A 16,704-nucleotide genomic window follows, 5' to 3' on the forward strand; every position below is an offset into this window, starting at 1 on the left:
ATAAGCAAACAACACACGAAAAACAGAATCTGTCAAAAACAGAACAATCTGTAGCAATCTGTAACTATCAAATACTTCTGGAACCTCAAAAATCCTACCAAATTAGGAAGTTCTAGGTAATTAGTCTTTTAATCTTCCGCAAAAAGAATAAACTGAAAAGCACGTTCGTGCGCACAAAAGTTTCTGTTTTTCAGCAAGATCAAGTTAACTATCACCGTAGGTTATCCTAAAGGTTTTACTTGACACAAACACTAACTAAAACACAAAACCACACCTAACCAGAGGCTAGATGAATTATTTATTACTAAACAGGAACAAAAAGTAAAGAACAAAAATAAAATTGGGTTACCTCCCAACAAGCGCTATCGTTTAACGCCCCTAGCGAGACATAAAAGCGAGAATAGATCTAAGTATTGCCATCTTTAGTATTCAATCCATAGGTGGCTATCATAATGGATTCATAAGGTAATTTGATTTTATTCCTAGGAAAGTGTTCCATGCCTTTCCCTAATGGAAATTGGAATCTAATATTTCCTTCTTTCAAATCTATAATTGCACCAGTCGTTCTAAGGAAAGGTCTACCAAGAATAATAGGACATGAAAGATTGCAATCTATATCAAGTACAATAAAATCTACGTGCACATAATTCCTATTTGCAAAAATAAGAACATCATTAATCCTTCCCATAGGTTTCTTAATAGTGGAATCCGCAAGGTGCAAGTTTAAAGAGCAATCATCAAATTCACGAAAACCTAACACATCACACAAGGTTTTTGGAATCGTGGAAACACTAGCACCCAAATCACACAAAGCATAACATTCATGATCTTTAATTTTAATTTTAATAGTAGGTTCCCACTCATCATAAAGTTTTCTTGGGATAGACACTTCTAATTCAAGTTTTTCTTCATAAGATTTCATTAAAGCATCAACGATATGTTTAGTAAAGCTTTATTTTGACTATAAGCATGAGGAGAATTTAACACGGATTGCAACAAGGAAATACAATCTATTAAAGAACAATTATCATAATTAAATTCCTTGAAATCCGAAATAGTGGGTTCATTGCTATGTAAAGTTTTGACCTCTTCAATCCCACTTTTACCAATTTTTGCATTAAGATCTAAAAACTCCGAATCATTGGGACTCCTCTTAAGTAAAGTTGACTCATCTCCAGTCCCATTATTATCAAGATTCATATTGCAAAACAAAGATTTAATAGGATACACATCAATCACTTTTAGATCTTCATCCCTATTATCATGAAAACGGGAAGAACACACTTTTACAAAGCAATCTTTCTTAGCACGCATCCCAGCGGTTCTTTCCTTGCACTCATCAATGGAAATTCTCATAGATTTGAGAGACTCATTGATATCATGCTTAGGTGGAATAGATCTAAGTTTTGAAGAGTCAACATCAAGAGAAATTCTATCCACGTTCCTAGCCAACTCATCAATCTTAGACAATTTTTCTTCAAGCAAAGCATTGAAATTCTTTTGAGAAATCATAAATTCTTTAACACTAATATCAAAATCCGAGGGCATCTTATTAAAATTTCCATAAGAGTTGTTGTTGGAATTACCATAATTGTTAGAGGAGTTACTAGGAAACGGCCTAGTATTAAAGTTTCCTCTATACGCGTTGTTACCAAAATTATTCCTACCAATCAAATTCACATCCATAGATTCATTATTATTCTCAATTAAAATACACAAAGGCATATGATTAGGATAAATAGGAGCACTCTTATTAGCAAACAATTTCATAAGTTCATCCATCTTTCCACTCAAAACATTAATCTCTTCTATCGCATGAACCTTTTTACTAGTAGATCTTTTGGTGTGGCATTGAGAATAATTCAGCATCATATTATCTAGGAGTTTAGTAGCTTCTCCTAAAGTGATTTCCATAAAAGTGCCTCCTGCGGCCGAATCTAAAAGATTTGTAGAAGCAAAATTCAATCCGGCATAAAACTTTTGTATGATCATCCATAAATTTAATCCATGTGTAGGGCAATTACGAATCATTAATATCATCCCCTCCCAAGATTGTGCAACATGTTCATGATCAAGTTGCTTAAAATTCATAATGTCGTTTTTAAGAGAGATGATCTTAGTGGGAGGAAAATACTTAGAGATAAAAGCATCTTTGCACTTATTCCATGAATTAATACTATTTTTAGGAAAAGACGAAAACCAAGTTTTAGCACGATCTCTAAGTGAAAACGGAAATAGCTTCAATTTAACAATATCATTATCCACATCTTTCTTCTTTTACATATCGCACAAATCAACAAAGTTGTTTAGATGAGTAGCGGCATATTCACTAGGAAGGCCAGAGAATTGATCTTTCATGACAAGATTCAACAAGGCAGCATTAATTTCACAAGATTCAGAATTGGTAAGAGGAGCAATCAGAGTGCTAAGAAAATCATAGTTGTTGGTATTGGAAAAATCACACAATTTAGAATTATCTTGAGACATCGTGATAGTCAATCCAACACACAAGCACACAGGAGACAAGAAAAAAAGAGGCGAACAGGAAAGAGAGGGCGAATAAAAAGGTAAGGGTGAAGTGGGGGAGAGGAAAACGAGAGGCAAATAGCAAATAATGTAGTGCAAGGGATAAAGGTTTGTGATAGGTACTTGGTATGTCTTGACTTGTGCGTAGAACTCCCCGGCAACAGCGCCAGAAATCCTTCTTGCTACCTCTTGAGCATGCGTTGGTTTTCCCTTGAAGAGGAAAGGGTGATGCAGCAAAGTAGCGTAAGTATTTCCCTCAGTTTTTGAGAACCAAGTTATCAATCTAGTAGGAGGCTACACGTGAGTCCCTCGTACCTACACAAACAAATAAGAACCTTGCAACCAACGCGATAAAGGATTTGTCAATCCCTTCACGGCCACTTGCAAAAGTGAGATCTGATAGAGATAATAAGATAAATATTTTTTTTGGTATTTTTATGATATATATTGGAAAGTAAATATTGCAAGATAAAGTAGATCGGAAACTTATATGATGGAAAATAGACCCGGGGGCCATAGGTTTCACTAGTGGCTTCTCTCAAGATAGCATAAGTATTATGGTGGGTGAACGAATTACTGTTGAACAATTGATAGAAAAGTGCATAGTTATGAGAATATCTAGGCATGATCATGTATATAGGCATCACGTCCGCGACAAGTAGATCAAAACGATTCTGCATCTACTACAATTACTCCACACATCGAACGCTATCCAACATGCATCTAGAGTATTAAGTTCATAAGAACAGAGTAACACATTAAGCAAGATGACATGATGTAGAAGGATAAACTCAAGCAATATGATATAAACCCCATCGTTTTATCCTCGATGGCAACAATACAATACGTGCCTTGCTGCCCCTGCTGTCACTGGGAAAGGACACCGCAAGATTGCACCCAAAGCTAAGGTCTTCTCCCATTGCAAGAAAGATCAATCTAGTAGGCCAAACCAAACTGATAATTCAAAAAGACTTGCAAAGATACACTAGTAGAAAAAGGGCCTTTCGTCCCGGTTCGTAAGGGCCTTTAGTTCCGGTTCATGAACCGGGACTAATAGGTCGTTACTAATGCCCTTGACCTTTAGTCCCGGTTCTTACACGAACCGGGACAGATGGGCCTCCACGTGGCCGGTGCGGCGAGCCCAGGCAGGAGGCCCATTGGTCCCGTTTGGTGGCACCAACTGGGACCAATAGGCATCCACGCGTCAGCATTTCTGGTGCTGGGGTTTTTGTTTTTTTTGAAAGGGGGGGGGGTTAGGGGGTTTTGGGGGGTTAATTTAGGTGTTTCATATATTGTGTTAGCTAGATAATTAATACAGAGAAGTGTCCTCTCTTATCTCCATGCTTGGTCGATGCTACGTACTATACATATAGAGAGGACTAGACACGCTAGCTAGTAAGCAAATGAAGGAAACAGAAGATCGTCATGAACATATGCATACAGAGAGAAGTGATATCGACCACCTCTCCTTCTTTGAGAGATTGGCCGAACAACAAGTTCACGTATATCTATCCGACGCTACTATGGCTACATATATACAATATAAGAATCTCTTACAATATAATCTCCTAATTAAAAACGAACTGATCAGGGTCCACATGGTATTCTCCATCTTTAGCGATCATGTGGTCAAGAAAGAATGCCGCCAATTCCTCTTGAATTCCTCGCATACGATCTGGTGGTAGGAGTTCATCCTGCATCCGAAATATCTAATTTGAAGAAGGTCAATACATATATATGAATAAATGAAACTAAACACAAATGATGGTAATAAAATAAAATTGTGAATATTATTATTTACGCACTTCATATTGTTTGTCGGAGATTCCCCGCTCACAGGTCGTGTGGCGGATGGACTCGCAAATGTAGTATCCATAGTAATTATTCCCTTGTTCCTGCCACAACCACTTTACAAGAAATAGAGGTCAATCAAACTGATAATTAGCAAGAATGCTAAATGGTATTGATGAAACTGGCGCTTGAATCACTAGGAGATGCGTGGAACATATATGCTACTATAGTACTTACTTTCGGGTGTCTAAATTACAGCTTCTTCGGCAGTCCCGAAGTTTTTGAGGTGAATTTATTCCAAACCCTGCCAGACAAAGAAAACAATTACTTGATATCAGGAAATGAACAAATTGAAGTTGCCGATATGGTGCGATAATGATCATTTATTACTTCTCTAGAATTGCAGTCATGTCCGCATGCTCCTTTGGATCTTTTCGTCTCGAGTCTAAGACGGTTACTAGTCCCTGCTCAAGCTTAATCTCTAGGAGAATATAGTGGAACCTGCGCACACATGCATAACTCATCAATTATATTACTATAACCTTGACTAATAAGGGAAACTGAATATGCACAAGAGAGTAACATTCACTTGAATTCGTGAGGGAAGAGTATTATAGCTTTGGTTTGATTTAATACAAACAATTGTAGCAGCTTGTCCTTGGTATCTTTGGCCCGAAATTTAACCATATATGCATCTATGAGATTTGTGTTAATGAACCCAATATCACCGATTTGTCTTTTCTTCAATTCGGCGATCTTCAATCTGCATAATATAGTAAGGATAATTAAAAATACATGCAATGAAATAGCTGACCTATATATAGAGACTTAATGACATAAGTAGTACTACTTACAGTCAATAGAAAGTGATCATTAACTTATCAAGGGCCTTTAGATTGAAAAGCTCGAAGAAGAAAACCGAAGATATAGCTGCAGCGAAAAGAGCACAAGGGATTCTCCCCTTTCCTCTCGCGACCGCGTCGCCCCCTCGCGGGTGACCGACCGCGCGCCAGGCCTCCTCCCTCCAGGCCCTCCCTCCCTCCTCCCTTCCCGCCGCTGTCATCGGTGCCCGCTGCCGGCTTGGCCCCGGGGCTGCTGGTGGTGGCGGCCTCCTGGCCCTCCCCTCCCGGTCGCTCTCCGGCACGGGCGGAGCTGCTCCGGGTGGTGTGTTTAGGCGGCGGCGGTCTGGCGTGGCGGCGGGGTTCCATGGCGCATGCAGGCGAGCAGCTAGGCGGTGGCGCTGCCGTTGGCGGTAGGGCGGCGCGGCGGCGGGATCTGGCGTCGCCCGCTCGGCCCAGATCTGGGCCCTTCGGGCCCCATCTGGGCCTGGGCGGGCCGGCGGCGGGGATGGTCTCCGGTGTGGCTTCTGGGAGGCGGGGGAGATGCGATGAGCGGCTGGGTGCCGGCAACGACGACGCCGACCTGCTGCATCGCGGCCGGCGGGGCTTAACGGGCCCGCTTCGGGCCTGGCTGGGCTAGGGGTGGCCCGGCATGCCCCGCTGCCGCGACGGTGCCGGAGGCACGGGCCTCCCGCACGACGGCCGTGGAGGTGGTTCCCTCCCACTCGGCGTCGGTGTTGCTGCTCCCGTTGTGGTGAGCTTCTCTCCGGTCCTCTTGGCCTCGTGGTGGTGTTCGTAGTGAGGCGGCGTGGATGGTGGCTCTACTGCGTTGGCGCATGATTGTGGGCACCGGTTTGGCGGGTCGGTTCCGTCCGGTTGGGCGGTTGGAGTTGGAATGCAGGAGAAATCCCTGCCGGCTTTGGCCCCGATGCGGTGACACCTGCGGGTGCCACCATTCCTTCCTGGAGGATGTCGGTGGTATCCACCCCCACCTCCTTCCGCGTGCCCGGGGAAACCTGAGGACTCGTCCGGGCAGCAGCGTCGTCGGCGTCGCATCCCTTCTTGGAGGTGCTGCTTGGTACACGGCAGATCAGAGCCTCGGTCTATGGTGATTTGTGTTCGGTGGGCGCCGCGGTGGCGGTTCATCCGCGCTTTGCCAAGCTACCGTGGTTGGCATTTGTTTCTTCTTCTGTTTCTTGGTGTGTTGTGCTGCTCGCCACAACGTTATCTGTCTTGATGTTGGTTGCTTTGGAATACAAAGTGGGGGGAAACCCCTTTTTTGGTAAAGCTTGAAGAACTCCTCAAATGGAACATTCAACAGTTCAATTCCAATGCAGTCATGCTCCTCTCTAACTCTTAGCGTCGAAATATTACCCCCCTCAGACTCTCTGCAGGTTTTCATATACCAATCATGGAATCTTCGCATCATCATTGTTAGAGATCTTTCATCTTTGACGAGAGGCTTCCCGTACACGTATTTGTGTTCGTCCACCTCCAAGAAATCAAAATGTGCATCGTCGGGCAGGTAATCTCCAAGATCGTTATAATCGGGCACCATTGTCCCGCCCGGATGATTCGCGACGACGCTAGACACCTGGAGCAGGGGCAACTATTGGTTTGCTTGTTCACCGAGCTGGGCAACTTTTTTCCCAGCTCGTCGTTCTGCTAACCTTTGACCACTGATAGTACTTCCCGACCGCTCTGCTTCGATAAATGACTTTGTAAGAATGCGCTCATAGTTTTGTTTCACCAGAGACTTTGGTGGGTTCTTCAGGGCAGCCAGAGTATGCTTTGCTTTTACCTGATCTATCTTCTCCTCCGGAGGTGGATTTTTCTTTGCTTTCACCCCTTCAAAGAAGTTGGTCACTTCGGCTTGCACGATCTTCGCGTTTTCCTCCTGGCTCCTCTCGTATGGTAACTTCTCTGGAGTCTTCAGAGAAGGATCATATCTGTATTGCCTGCCTCTGGCTGTACTGCTAGACGTTGGAGCAGACAGAGCGGTTGCGGCTATCTTTCTTTGTTATGAGGCGGAGGAGAAGGACGACGCGTCGGAGCAGCCGGAGCGGCGGCGGGTCTCTTCCTCCCTTGTTGACGAGGCAGAGAAGGAGGAGGCTGGCTGCTCGGGCGTGCCGGCGTAGGCGGAGAAGGAGGCGGAGTGCCACCACGCGCTGGTGAAGGAGGCTGAGTGCCCTGATCACTCGCCCGAGGAGGCGAAGGAGGAGGCGGAGTGCCCTGACTCACCAAAGGAGGAGGAGGAGGCGGATGCATCCAATTCGGAAGGTTGATGAGCTCCTTTTGCCATACGCATGGAGTCTTCAGAGAAGAACCCATCCGAATCTCCCCTTCACCCGTAGGGTGGTCAAGCTCTAGGTCCTCAAATCCGTCCATTATTTGATCCACCATCACCCTAGCATATCCTTCTGGAATCGACCGGCTGTGGTAGGTTGTGCCAGGTCCAGTAGGCAAAACAGAGCCAACAGCCACCTTCACTTTCAATGTCATCCATCGCGCCATAAGGTGGCAATGTTGAGACTCCGTGATAGCATCCACGAGGTAGCTAGCAGGAGCCGTGAAGATAGGCTCCAACTGTTGAGTCTGCTCGGTGGAAGCCACGCTGCTTCTACGCTGAGATGGCGGGGGTAGCTTCAAGGGAAGCTTCGGCAGGTCGTTTGCTACGATCTGCTTCTCGTTCCTCTAGCCCTTGTACCCTTTCGTGCAACGCCTGCTGTTGGCTATGCTCCACTTTCTTCCTCCTTTCCTGGCTTTTGTAACCCCCTGTGTTCGGAAACCTAGCCTTCCACGGAATGGAGCCTGGCGTGCCTCGTGTCTGTCCAGGGTGCTTAGGATTCCCGAGGGCCATTGTGAGCTCGTCCTTCTCTCTGTCTGGAATGAACGTCCCTTGCTGCGCTTTCTCGATATACTCCTTAAGCCTCATGACGGGTATTCGCAGTTGCTCTTCCGCCCAAACGCACTTCCCTGATACAGGGTCCAAGGTTCCGTTAACCCCGAAGAACCAAGTCCGGCAATGGTCTGGCCAGTTCAATGTCTCTGGTTTGACCCCTTTAGCAATCATGTCATTCTCAGCCTTGTCCCACAAAGGTCGGGCTTTGAGGTAGCCACCTGACCCCGTGCGATGGCGATGCTTCTTCTTTGCAACATTTTTCTTGTTTGTCGCTGACATCTTCTTACTCTTTCCGATGTCTTGTGGGCCACAAATGCGGGCCACTGATCTCTGATCTTCTCATACTTTCCGGTGAATTCTGCTGTAATTTCTTTGTCGAAAAACTCTTTTTTCAACTCATTCTTCCACCTCCTAAATTGTTCTGCCATCTTCTTAGGAGCATGAGACTTTATCAATTGCTCTTTAACTGGCTTCTCCGAATCCTCCTCTGGCGGTTCGGTGAAACTTTCCTTAAGCGTTATCCAAATATCTTCTTTCTGCATATCGGAGACATAAGACACCTGAGGGTCTTCTTTCTTAGGCTTTAACCATTGGTGGATACTGATCGGGATCTTGTCCCTAACAAGAACCCCGCACTGAGCACGAAATGCATCCCTTGTCCGGATGGGTTCAATCGGCTTGCCATCGCGCGCGATTGTTGTGATCTCAAACCTTTCATCCGAGCGCAACTTTTTCTTCGGGCCTCATTTCTTTACCGAAGTTGAGCTCGATCCGGAGGGCTAGAGAAAAGAAGAAAGATGAGAGTTAATTAATATATCTACATATGAAAACAATGAATGCATCAATTAGCTAGTCACCACGGGCTTAACTAATATATATATACCTGGCCGGACTCGGTTCGGTCACCGGAGCCGTCATCACGGTCTCCTTCTTGTACCTCCATTGGGTCACCAGAGCAATCATAATCATAGCCCTCTTCTTGTACCGTCATTAATGGGTCACCGGAGCCATCATAATCATAGCCTTCTTCACTACCCCGTCCTTCCAGACCATCGATGTCGTTGAGAAATGACACAATGACATCACTTCCTTTTGCGATTATGTCCCCCAACATCGCTTCTGTTGCTTCGTCTTGGGGGTGCTCCATAGTTTCTGCAAATATTTACAACATGTCGATTATTATTCAAACATGGCAGATGGATATACATTAGTGGCAAACGTAAAACTAGCTAGCTAATCACAATAAGGAATCATATTAGTGGCCTCGATGCTGCTTCTCTATGGTTTGGGGTGGCCTCGACAACGCTTCAAGGGTTTGGAGTGGCCTCGACACAACACTTGAAGGGTTTGGGGTGGCCTCGACGACAACGCTATTTTAAGAAGTCAAAAGAAGAAATAAAAAGAGGAGAAAAAGAAAGGAATAGAAGAGAAGCGATCGAAGAAAAAAAAGAAGAAAAAAAGGAGAAGAAGAAAAAAAATATTCTATTTGTTTTCTTCTTCTCCTCTTCTTTTTCTTATTTTTTCCTCTTCTTATTTATTTCTCCTCTTCTTCCTCTCCTCTTCTTCTCCTTTCTTCCTCTTCTTATTTTCTTTTTTCCTCTCATTCTTTTTCTTCTTCTTCCTTTCCTAGCTAGATATATAAAACTTTTCTAAAAATGAAACTAACCTGAAATGTACTAAATCTAACTTTTGCATTTATGAACATATATACACAGAGAACATAAAAACATATATACATTTTTATAAAAAGCAAAAACATCATATTCTATAAAAAATCATATACATATAATCTGAAAAAAACATCATATTTTATAAAAAATCATCATATATATGAACAAAAACAATTATGATAGCAATCATATATATCATCATATATATGAAAAAACACGCATATAAATCATCACATATATGAAAAAAACAAAAAACAGGGGAGGGCGCCGGCCGGACCGAGGTGAGGAGGGGCAGGGGCGCGGGGTCGGCGACGGGGCAGGGGGCGCGCCGGGGCGACGACGACGAAGGGGGCAGGCCGGGGCGACGCGCGGCAGGGCAGGGCCGGGGCGGCGCGCGTCGGAGCAGGACGGCGATGGCGTCGGGGCAGGGAGGCGAGCGGCGACGGCGTCGGGCGAGGGCGGGGGCGACGGCATCGGGGCAGGGCGGCGACCGGCGACGGTGTCGGGCGAGGGCGCGGGCGATGGTGTCGGGGCAGGGCTCGGCGGCGACGGCGACGAGGAGCAGCGTGGGGGCGTCGGGGCGGAGAAGAAGAGTGATTTTTGCAGAAACTGCTAAGTGTTGCTTATATAGCAAAGCCTTTAGTCCCGGTTGGTGGCACCAACCGGGACTAATGCCATACTTTAATCCCAGTTGGTGCCACCAACCGGGACCAAAGGTCACTTTTCAGCAGCCTAAAGGGCGGGAAGCAGAGGCCTTTAGTCCAGGTTGGTGGCACCAACCGGGACTAAAGGTTGGGCATTGGTACCGGTTGGTGCCACGAATCGGTACCAATGCAACCCCTTTAGTCCCGGTTGGTGCCATCAACCGGGACCAAAGGCCCCTGTGCTGCCCGCGTCACGGCCAAATTTAGACCCACCTCGCTAGTTGAGAGGGGTGCGCAGTGGTTTATAAGCCCCACTGCCGCACCCCTCTCGAGCTCCTCTCCATTCCAGCCTTACGGGCCTAATGGTTACTGCTATGCCTGATGGGCCTTCTGGGCCTACTGCGGGCCTGAATCCTGGCCCGTGGATGGGTTTCTAGTCATATTCAGGCCGTGGTGGCCCAGTTGGTGGCAACATTTTTTATCTTTTCCCAGTTTTTTTGTTTTCTTTTTTGCTTTATTTATTTAGTTTTGTTTCTACTTACAAGAAAATACTTATTTATTTTATTTTATTTTGTTTATAATTACTTATTAATTTTATTTTATGATAATTCTTTTTGCTATTAAAGTTTCTAACAAAAAAAGTTCTGTATGAAAATTCTTATTGCTTTTAATGATTTTGAACAGAAAATACTTTGATAATTTTAGTTGCATCAATTTTATATAATTTTAGTTCCAATAATACTAGAGGTTGCGTATAATGTTTTGAACAGAAAATACTTTGATAATTTTAGTTTCATAAATTTTATTTATGTTATTAAACTTTATTTTTTTATTTTATTTTGTTTCTACTTATCTATTTTATTAACGTTTATATTATTTTGTTTCAAATTACTTATTTATTTTATTTTGTTTCTGACTTCATTTGTTATTTTTCATGCATTTACTGATTAGTTTGAGCTATAAGACCATGAAATTGAAAAGCATTTGAAATGAACTCTGAAAAGGTTCCAACTTGGCATGGTATCATTATTTCACCCACATAGCATGTGCAAGAAAGTACAGAGGCTTACGGCAAAACCTGGATGCACTTCATGTACAAAACAGACAATCTCCTTCTAAGTATCAGTGTTTCATACGGAAACTCGTCTGTTACAAAGGGATTTCATTTTTTTGAACTTATTTGAACTCCATAGTTTTTCTGTGTTCAAAATGCACCATTCAAAGCCAAATCATCAATTTACAACCCTTTCTGACTTCATTTGTTATTTTTCATGCATTTACTGATTATTTTGAGCTATAAGACCATGAAATTGAAAAGCATTTGAAATGAACTCTGAAAAGGTTCCAACTTGGCATGGTATCATAATTTCACCCGCATAGCATGTGCAAGAAAGTACAGAGGCTTACGTCAAAACCTGGATGCACTTCATGTATAAAACAGACAATCTCTTTCGAAGTATCAGGGTTTCATACGGAAACTCGTCTGTTACAAAAGGATTTCGTTTTTTTGAACTTATTTGAACTCCATAGTTTTTCTGTGTTCAGAATGCACCACTCAAAGCCACATCATCAATTTACAACCCTTTCTGACTTCATTTGTTATTTTTCATGCATTTACTGATTATTTTGAGCTATAAGACCATGAAATTGAAAAGCATTTGAAATGAACTCTGAAAAGGTTCCAACTTGGCATGGTATCATAATTTCACCCGCATAGCATGTGCAAGAAAGTACAGAGGCTTACGTCAAAACCTGGATGCACTTCATGTATAAAACAGACAATCTCTTTCGAAGTATCAGGGTTTCATACGGAAACTCGTCTGTTACAAAGGGATTTCACCCACATAGCATGTGCAACATATAGCTCTCCGGAGCATCTAATTAAACCATACATTGAAATTATGTAAAACATTTATATGCAAAAACAAATGCGATCATAATGGCAACCAAGGTAACAACTGATCCAACTGCATAATGATACCAAGCCTCGGTATGAATGGCATATTTTCTAATCTTTCTAATCTTCAACCGCATTGCATCCATCTTGATCTTGTGATCATCGACGACATTCGCAACATGCAACTCCAATATCATCTTCTCCTCCTCAATTTTTATTATTTTTTCCTTCAAGTAGAAAGGATCGTTGGTGATGATAATGGTGATAATTTCCCCCTCCCAGAGCGAAGTTTCCCCGGCAGAACAGCTCCGCCGGAGCCCTAGATTGGTTCCGCCAAGGTCCCGTAAGCTTGCTTATGATTTTTTCCAGGGTAAAAGACCTCATATAGCATAAGATGGGCACCGGAGGCCTGTCAGGGGGCCACGAGGCAGGGTGTGGCCCCCCTGACGCTGATTCCTTCGCCAGTATTTTTTATTAAATCCAAAAATGACTTTCGGGGAGTTTTAGGACTTTTGGAGTTATGCAGAATAGGTCTCCGACATTTGCTCCTTTTCCAGCCCAGAATTCCAGCTGCCGGCATTCTCCCTCTTCATGTAAACCATGTAAAATAAGAGAGAATAGCCATAAGTATTGTGACATAACGTGTAATAAAAGTCCATAATGCAATAAATATTGATATAAAAGCATGATGCAAAATGGACGTATCAAACACCATCATGATTAATTTGCAACTTAAAACATAAAACATGATTTCATTTGTGTCCTTGATATGTTTCACCGAGAAATGTTAGCACTTGGTTTTTTAAACATATATAATGGTCTTATAGGAAAAAATATATATAACTGGGCACGTATGAGTCACCATTTTTTCATAAAAATTTTACAACAAGTAGCTGAGCAGTGAGCCGATCCCCACACTTGCAAGGATTGTCACCTCTCTCGGGCTGGCTCCTTGGACGCCAGAACCTTAATTGCATATATCAGAAGGTGATTGCTATCGATTGAGCATTAGATGGACTTGGATGATGGTGAAAAACTGTTGTAGGCCTCGAACTTGAGCTTGCCACCGTACTCCTCGGGGAGCTGGGACTCGTCAATGGCGTCTCTAAGCGTGGCGTCGAGGTCCCTATCAGCGACGAACACAAACTTCTTCTTGGTCTTGTCATCAATAAAGGGGTACACCATCTTCCATGCAGCCATGAATATTTAGGGCACGTGGATCAGTAACACCCGGCCCACCCTCTCCGGGTAATAGCTCTGCATGATGTCCAGCCCTGCCAGGTACCCCCGCATGTCGCAGTTCGCGTACCCCCATCCCTTCAGGTCTATCACTACCGCAAACTTCTCCTGTCCTGCAGACAGCCTACAACGATTCAGACAAACCCATCAGTTAACCACTCGATCAATCTACTATTAGCTAGCTAGTTAGCAGACTGTGAATGCATGCAAAACTGATGGATCTATCTGGGTCCATACCTGGTGCAGCTTTTCTCAAAAGCGTAGGCCACGTAGCGCTTGAGATCTTCGTGATCACCCTGGACGGGGAAGTGGTGCCCACCATAGAGATACGACATGGGGCGACCAAGACGGTCAAAACCCTGGTGGCGGTCTCTTCCCTTTGTGATCTCGCCCCGCACCTCGTCGTCCGAGATGAAGCCATGGGGCAGGGTGACACGCTTCCAGGCAAGGTACCGGAGAAGCATCGCCGACGCCTTTTGTATGTTGTGCTCCCGGGCACGCAGGAACTTCCGCAGCGTGAAGTCATCCTCCTCCTGCACACGAATGATAGCGATAGATGAACAATTGGATCATCATCCAGGTGTGCATACATGATTGGAAGGCAGGTTCTATGAACATCGTGCACACACATGGCGTTTCATTCGGAGGATTGTGCCAATATTCTCTGGATTTGCATCGATCCCCAATTCGGAAACGAGGAAACCGATTAACTTTCTGCCTGGGACTCCGAATGTGCACTTTGATGGATTGAGTTTGATATCATATCTTGTTAAGTTGGCAAAGGTTTCAGCCAGGTCATTCAGCAGGTCGGAACCTTTGCGTGACATGACCACTAAGTCATCCATGTATGCTTCCACATTCCGACTGATTTGAGTGACCAGGCACTTTTAAATCATGCGCATGAAAGTGGCACCGCCATTCTTGAGGCCAAAGGGCATGGTGACATAGCAAACGCATCCGAATGGGGTGATGAAAGTTGTTTTTATCTCATTGGGTCCATACAGACGGATCTGATGGTACCCGGAATACGCATCCAAAAAGGGCAAGCGCTCACATCCCACAGTTTAGTCGACTATTTGGTCGATGCGGGGCAGAGGGAAATGATCTTTTGGGCAGGCCCGATTGATATGCTTGAAATCAATACACATACGAAGTGACTTATCTTTCTTGGGGACCATGACGATGTTGGCGGGCCTCTTCTTCACCAATCGCATTCCTCTTCTCCATGGCGAACCGACAGAGATGCTCTTTAACAGGTTTTGCTTTTGGGTCGACTCACAAACGGTGCTCAGCAAGTCCCCTGGGTACACCTGGAATGTCTGATGGTTTCCATGCGAAGATGTCCCAGTTCTCACGGAGGAACTGGATGAATGCTTCTTCCTATTTTTTGTCGAGTGTTGTTGAAATATGGGTCGGACCAGAGTTTGTATCGGTCGGGTGAATGTGAACTGTCTTTGTTTCACCTGCCGACTAAAATGCAGACTGCGAGGCGGTATTTTTGGAGCGCAACAAATCACTCGGATCTACATTCTTTTGGTACTCTTGAAACTCCACTGCTGCAATCTGATCATCAGCAATCTTACAACCTTTCTGGAAGCAATCTTCTACCCTTTGTTGACTCCCAATGACCGTGATCACGCCTTTGAGGCTGGGCATTTTTATCTTGAGGTATACATAACATGGTCGATCCATGAAACGAGCATATGCAGGTCGACCCAAAATGGCATGGTACTCACTTTTGAAATCCACTACCTCAAAGGTCAACTTCTCCTTGCGATAATTCTTCTCATCGCTGAAAACCACGTCAAGAGTGATTTGGCCGAGTGAATAGCCTTTCTTTCCTGGGATGACTCTGTGGAATCGTATGTTGCTTTCACTGAGCTTGGACATCGGGATGCCCGTCCCTTTGAGGGCCTCAGCGTATAGGATATTCAGACCACTACCACCGTCCATAAAAACCTTGGTCAATCGAGTGCCCCCAACGACTGGGTCGACCACCAGCGCTTGCCGCCCAGGGGTGGCAATGTGTGCTGGGTGGTCAGATTGGTCGAATAGTATGGGGTTTTTTGACCACTTCAAGTATGTTTTCGTTGCTGGGGCAACCATGTTTACTTCCCTGTTGATCACTTTCAATCAACTTTTTCTATCGACGTTAGCAAAAATCATCAAAGTGGCATTGACATTGGGAAAACCATCATCCTCGTCCTTGTCGTCTTCCTTATCCTACTCTTTTTCCTTCTCACTAGGCTGACCTTTCTCACGGAAACTCTGGATCAGGAGTCGACACTGTCGAGTGGTATGCTTGGGGAGAATCAGATTCCCCTCTGCATCCTTTTTGGTGTATATATGACACGGCAAATCAAGTACATCATTCCCATCTTGATACTTCACTTTAATAGGGTTCCAGGTCCGCTTGGGCTTCCCTTTGAACTTTCCCTGGTTCAACATTGTTGCCTCAGCAGGGCATGCTGCCTCAGCCTTTTGCTTCTACTTTAGACTGGAATTCCCACCTCTGGTGTCTTGGGCGACTGACTTGTGCTTGCCGCTCCGAAGTCGGTCTTCTTCTTCGCCGATAGCACATTTTGTGGAAATCTCCATCATCCAAGCCAGAGACATGTCTCTAGTCCGACCGAACTTTAGATTGAGCTCTCTGTAGCGAACGCCTTCTTTGAAGGCATAGACTGCTTGGTGATCAGATACATTTCTCCACTATGTGATGCAGAGTGATCCACCTCTGGATATAATCTCTCAACGTCTCATTCGGTTTCTGCACTCAATGCTGTAGTTTCGACAAACCAGCAGGTCTCTTCTTAGTACCCTCAAATGTTTTGGTAAACACTCGGGCCAACTCATCCTAACTGAGAATGCTTCCAAGGGCCAACTGGTTCTGCCAAGCTCTGGCAGAACCTTCGAGCATCAAAGGGAGATGCTTCATGGCCACCTCATCACTGCCGCCACCAATATGCACAGCCACTCGGTAATCCTCCAACCAAATGTCGGGCTTCGACTCTCCTGTAAACTTGCTGACGCCTGTAGCCAGTCTGAAGTTGTGAGGGAGCTCAGCGGCTCGGATGGCTCTTCCGAAACACTCAGGGCCAGAAACGTGAACCCTGCTTCCACTAGACCTGTCTCTATCCAGCCCCTCTCTGTATGCTCTCTTCCGATCGACCAAACCCTGTACAAGGACTGACCTTGC

General features: G+C 44.7%; 1 pseudogene; it reads right to left on the reverse strand.

Moving 5' to 3' along the window:
- Positions 1-13,277: 13,277 nt before the first annotated feature.
- LOC123115322 (phosphatidylinositol transfer protein 3-like) lies at positions 13,278-15,398 on the reverse strand (annotated as a pseudogene).
- Positions 15,399-16,704: the final 1,306 nt, after the last annotated feature.

Source organism: Triticum aestivum, chromosome 5B (genome assembly GCF_018294505.1).
Source record: "Triticum aestivum cultivar Chinese Spring chromosome 5B, IWGSC CS RefSeq v2.1, whole genome shotgun sequence".
NCBI lineage: Eukaryota > Viridiplantae > Streptophyta > Magnoliopsida > Poales > Poaceae > Triticum > Triticum aestivum.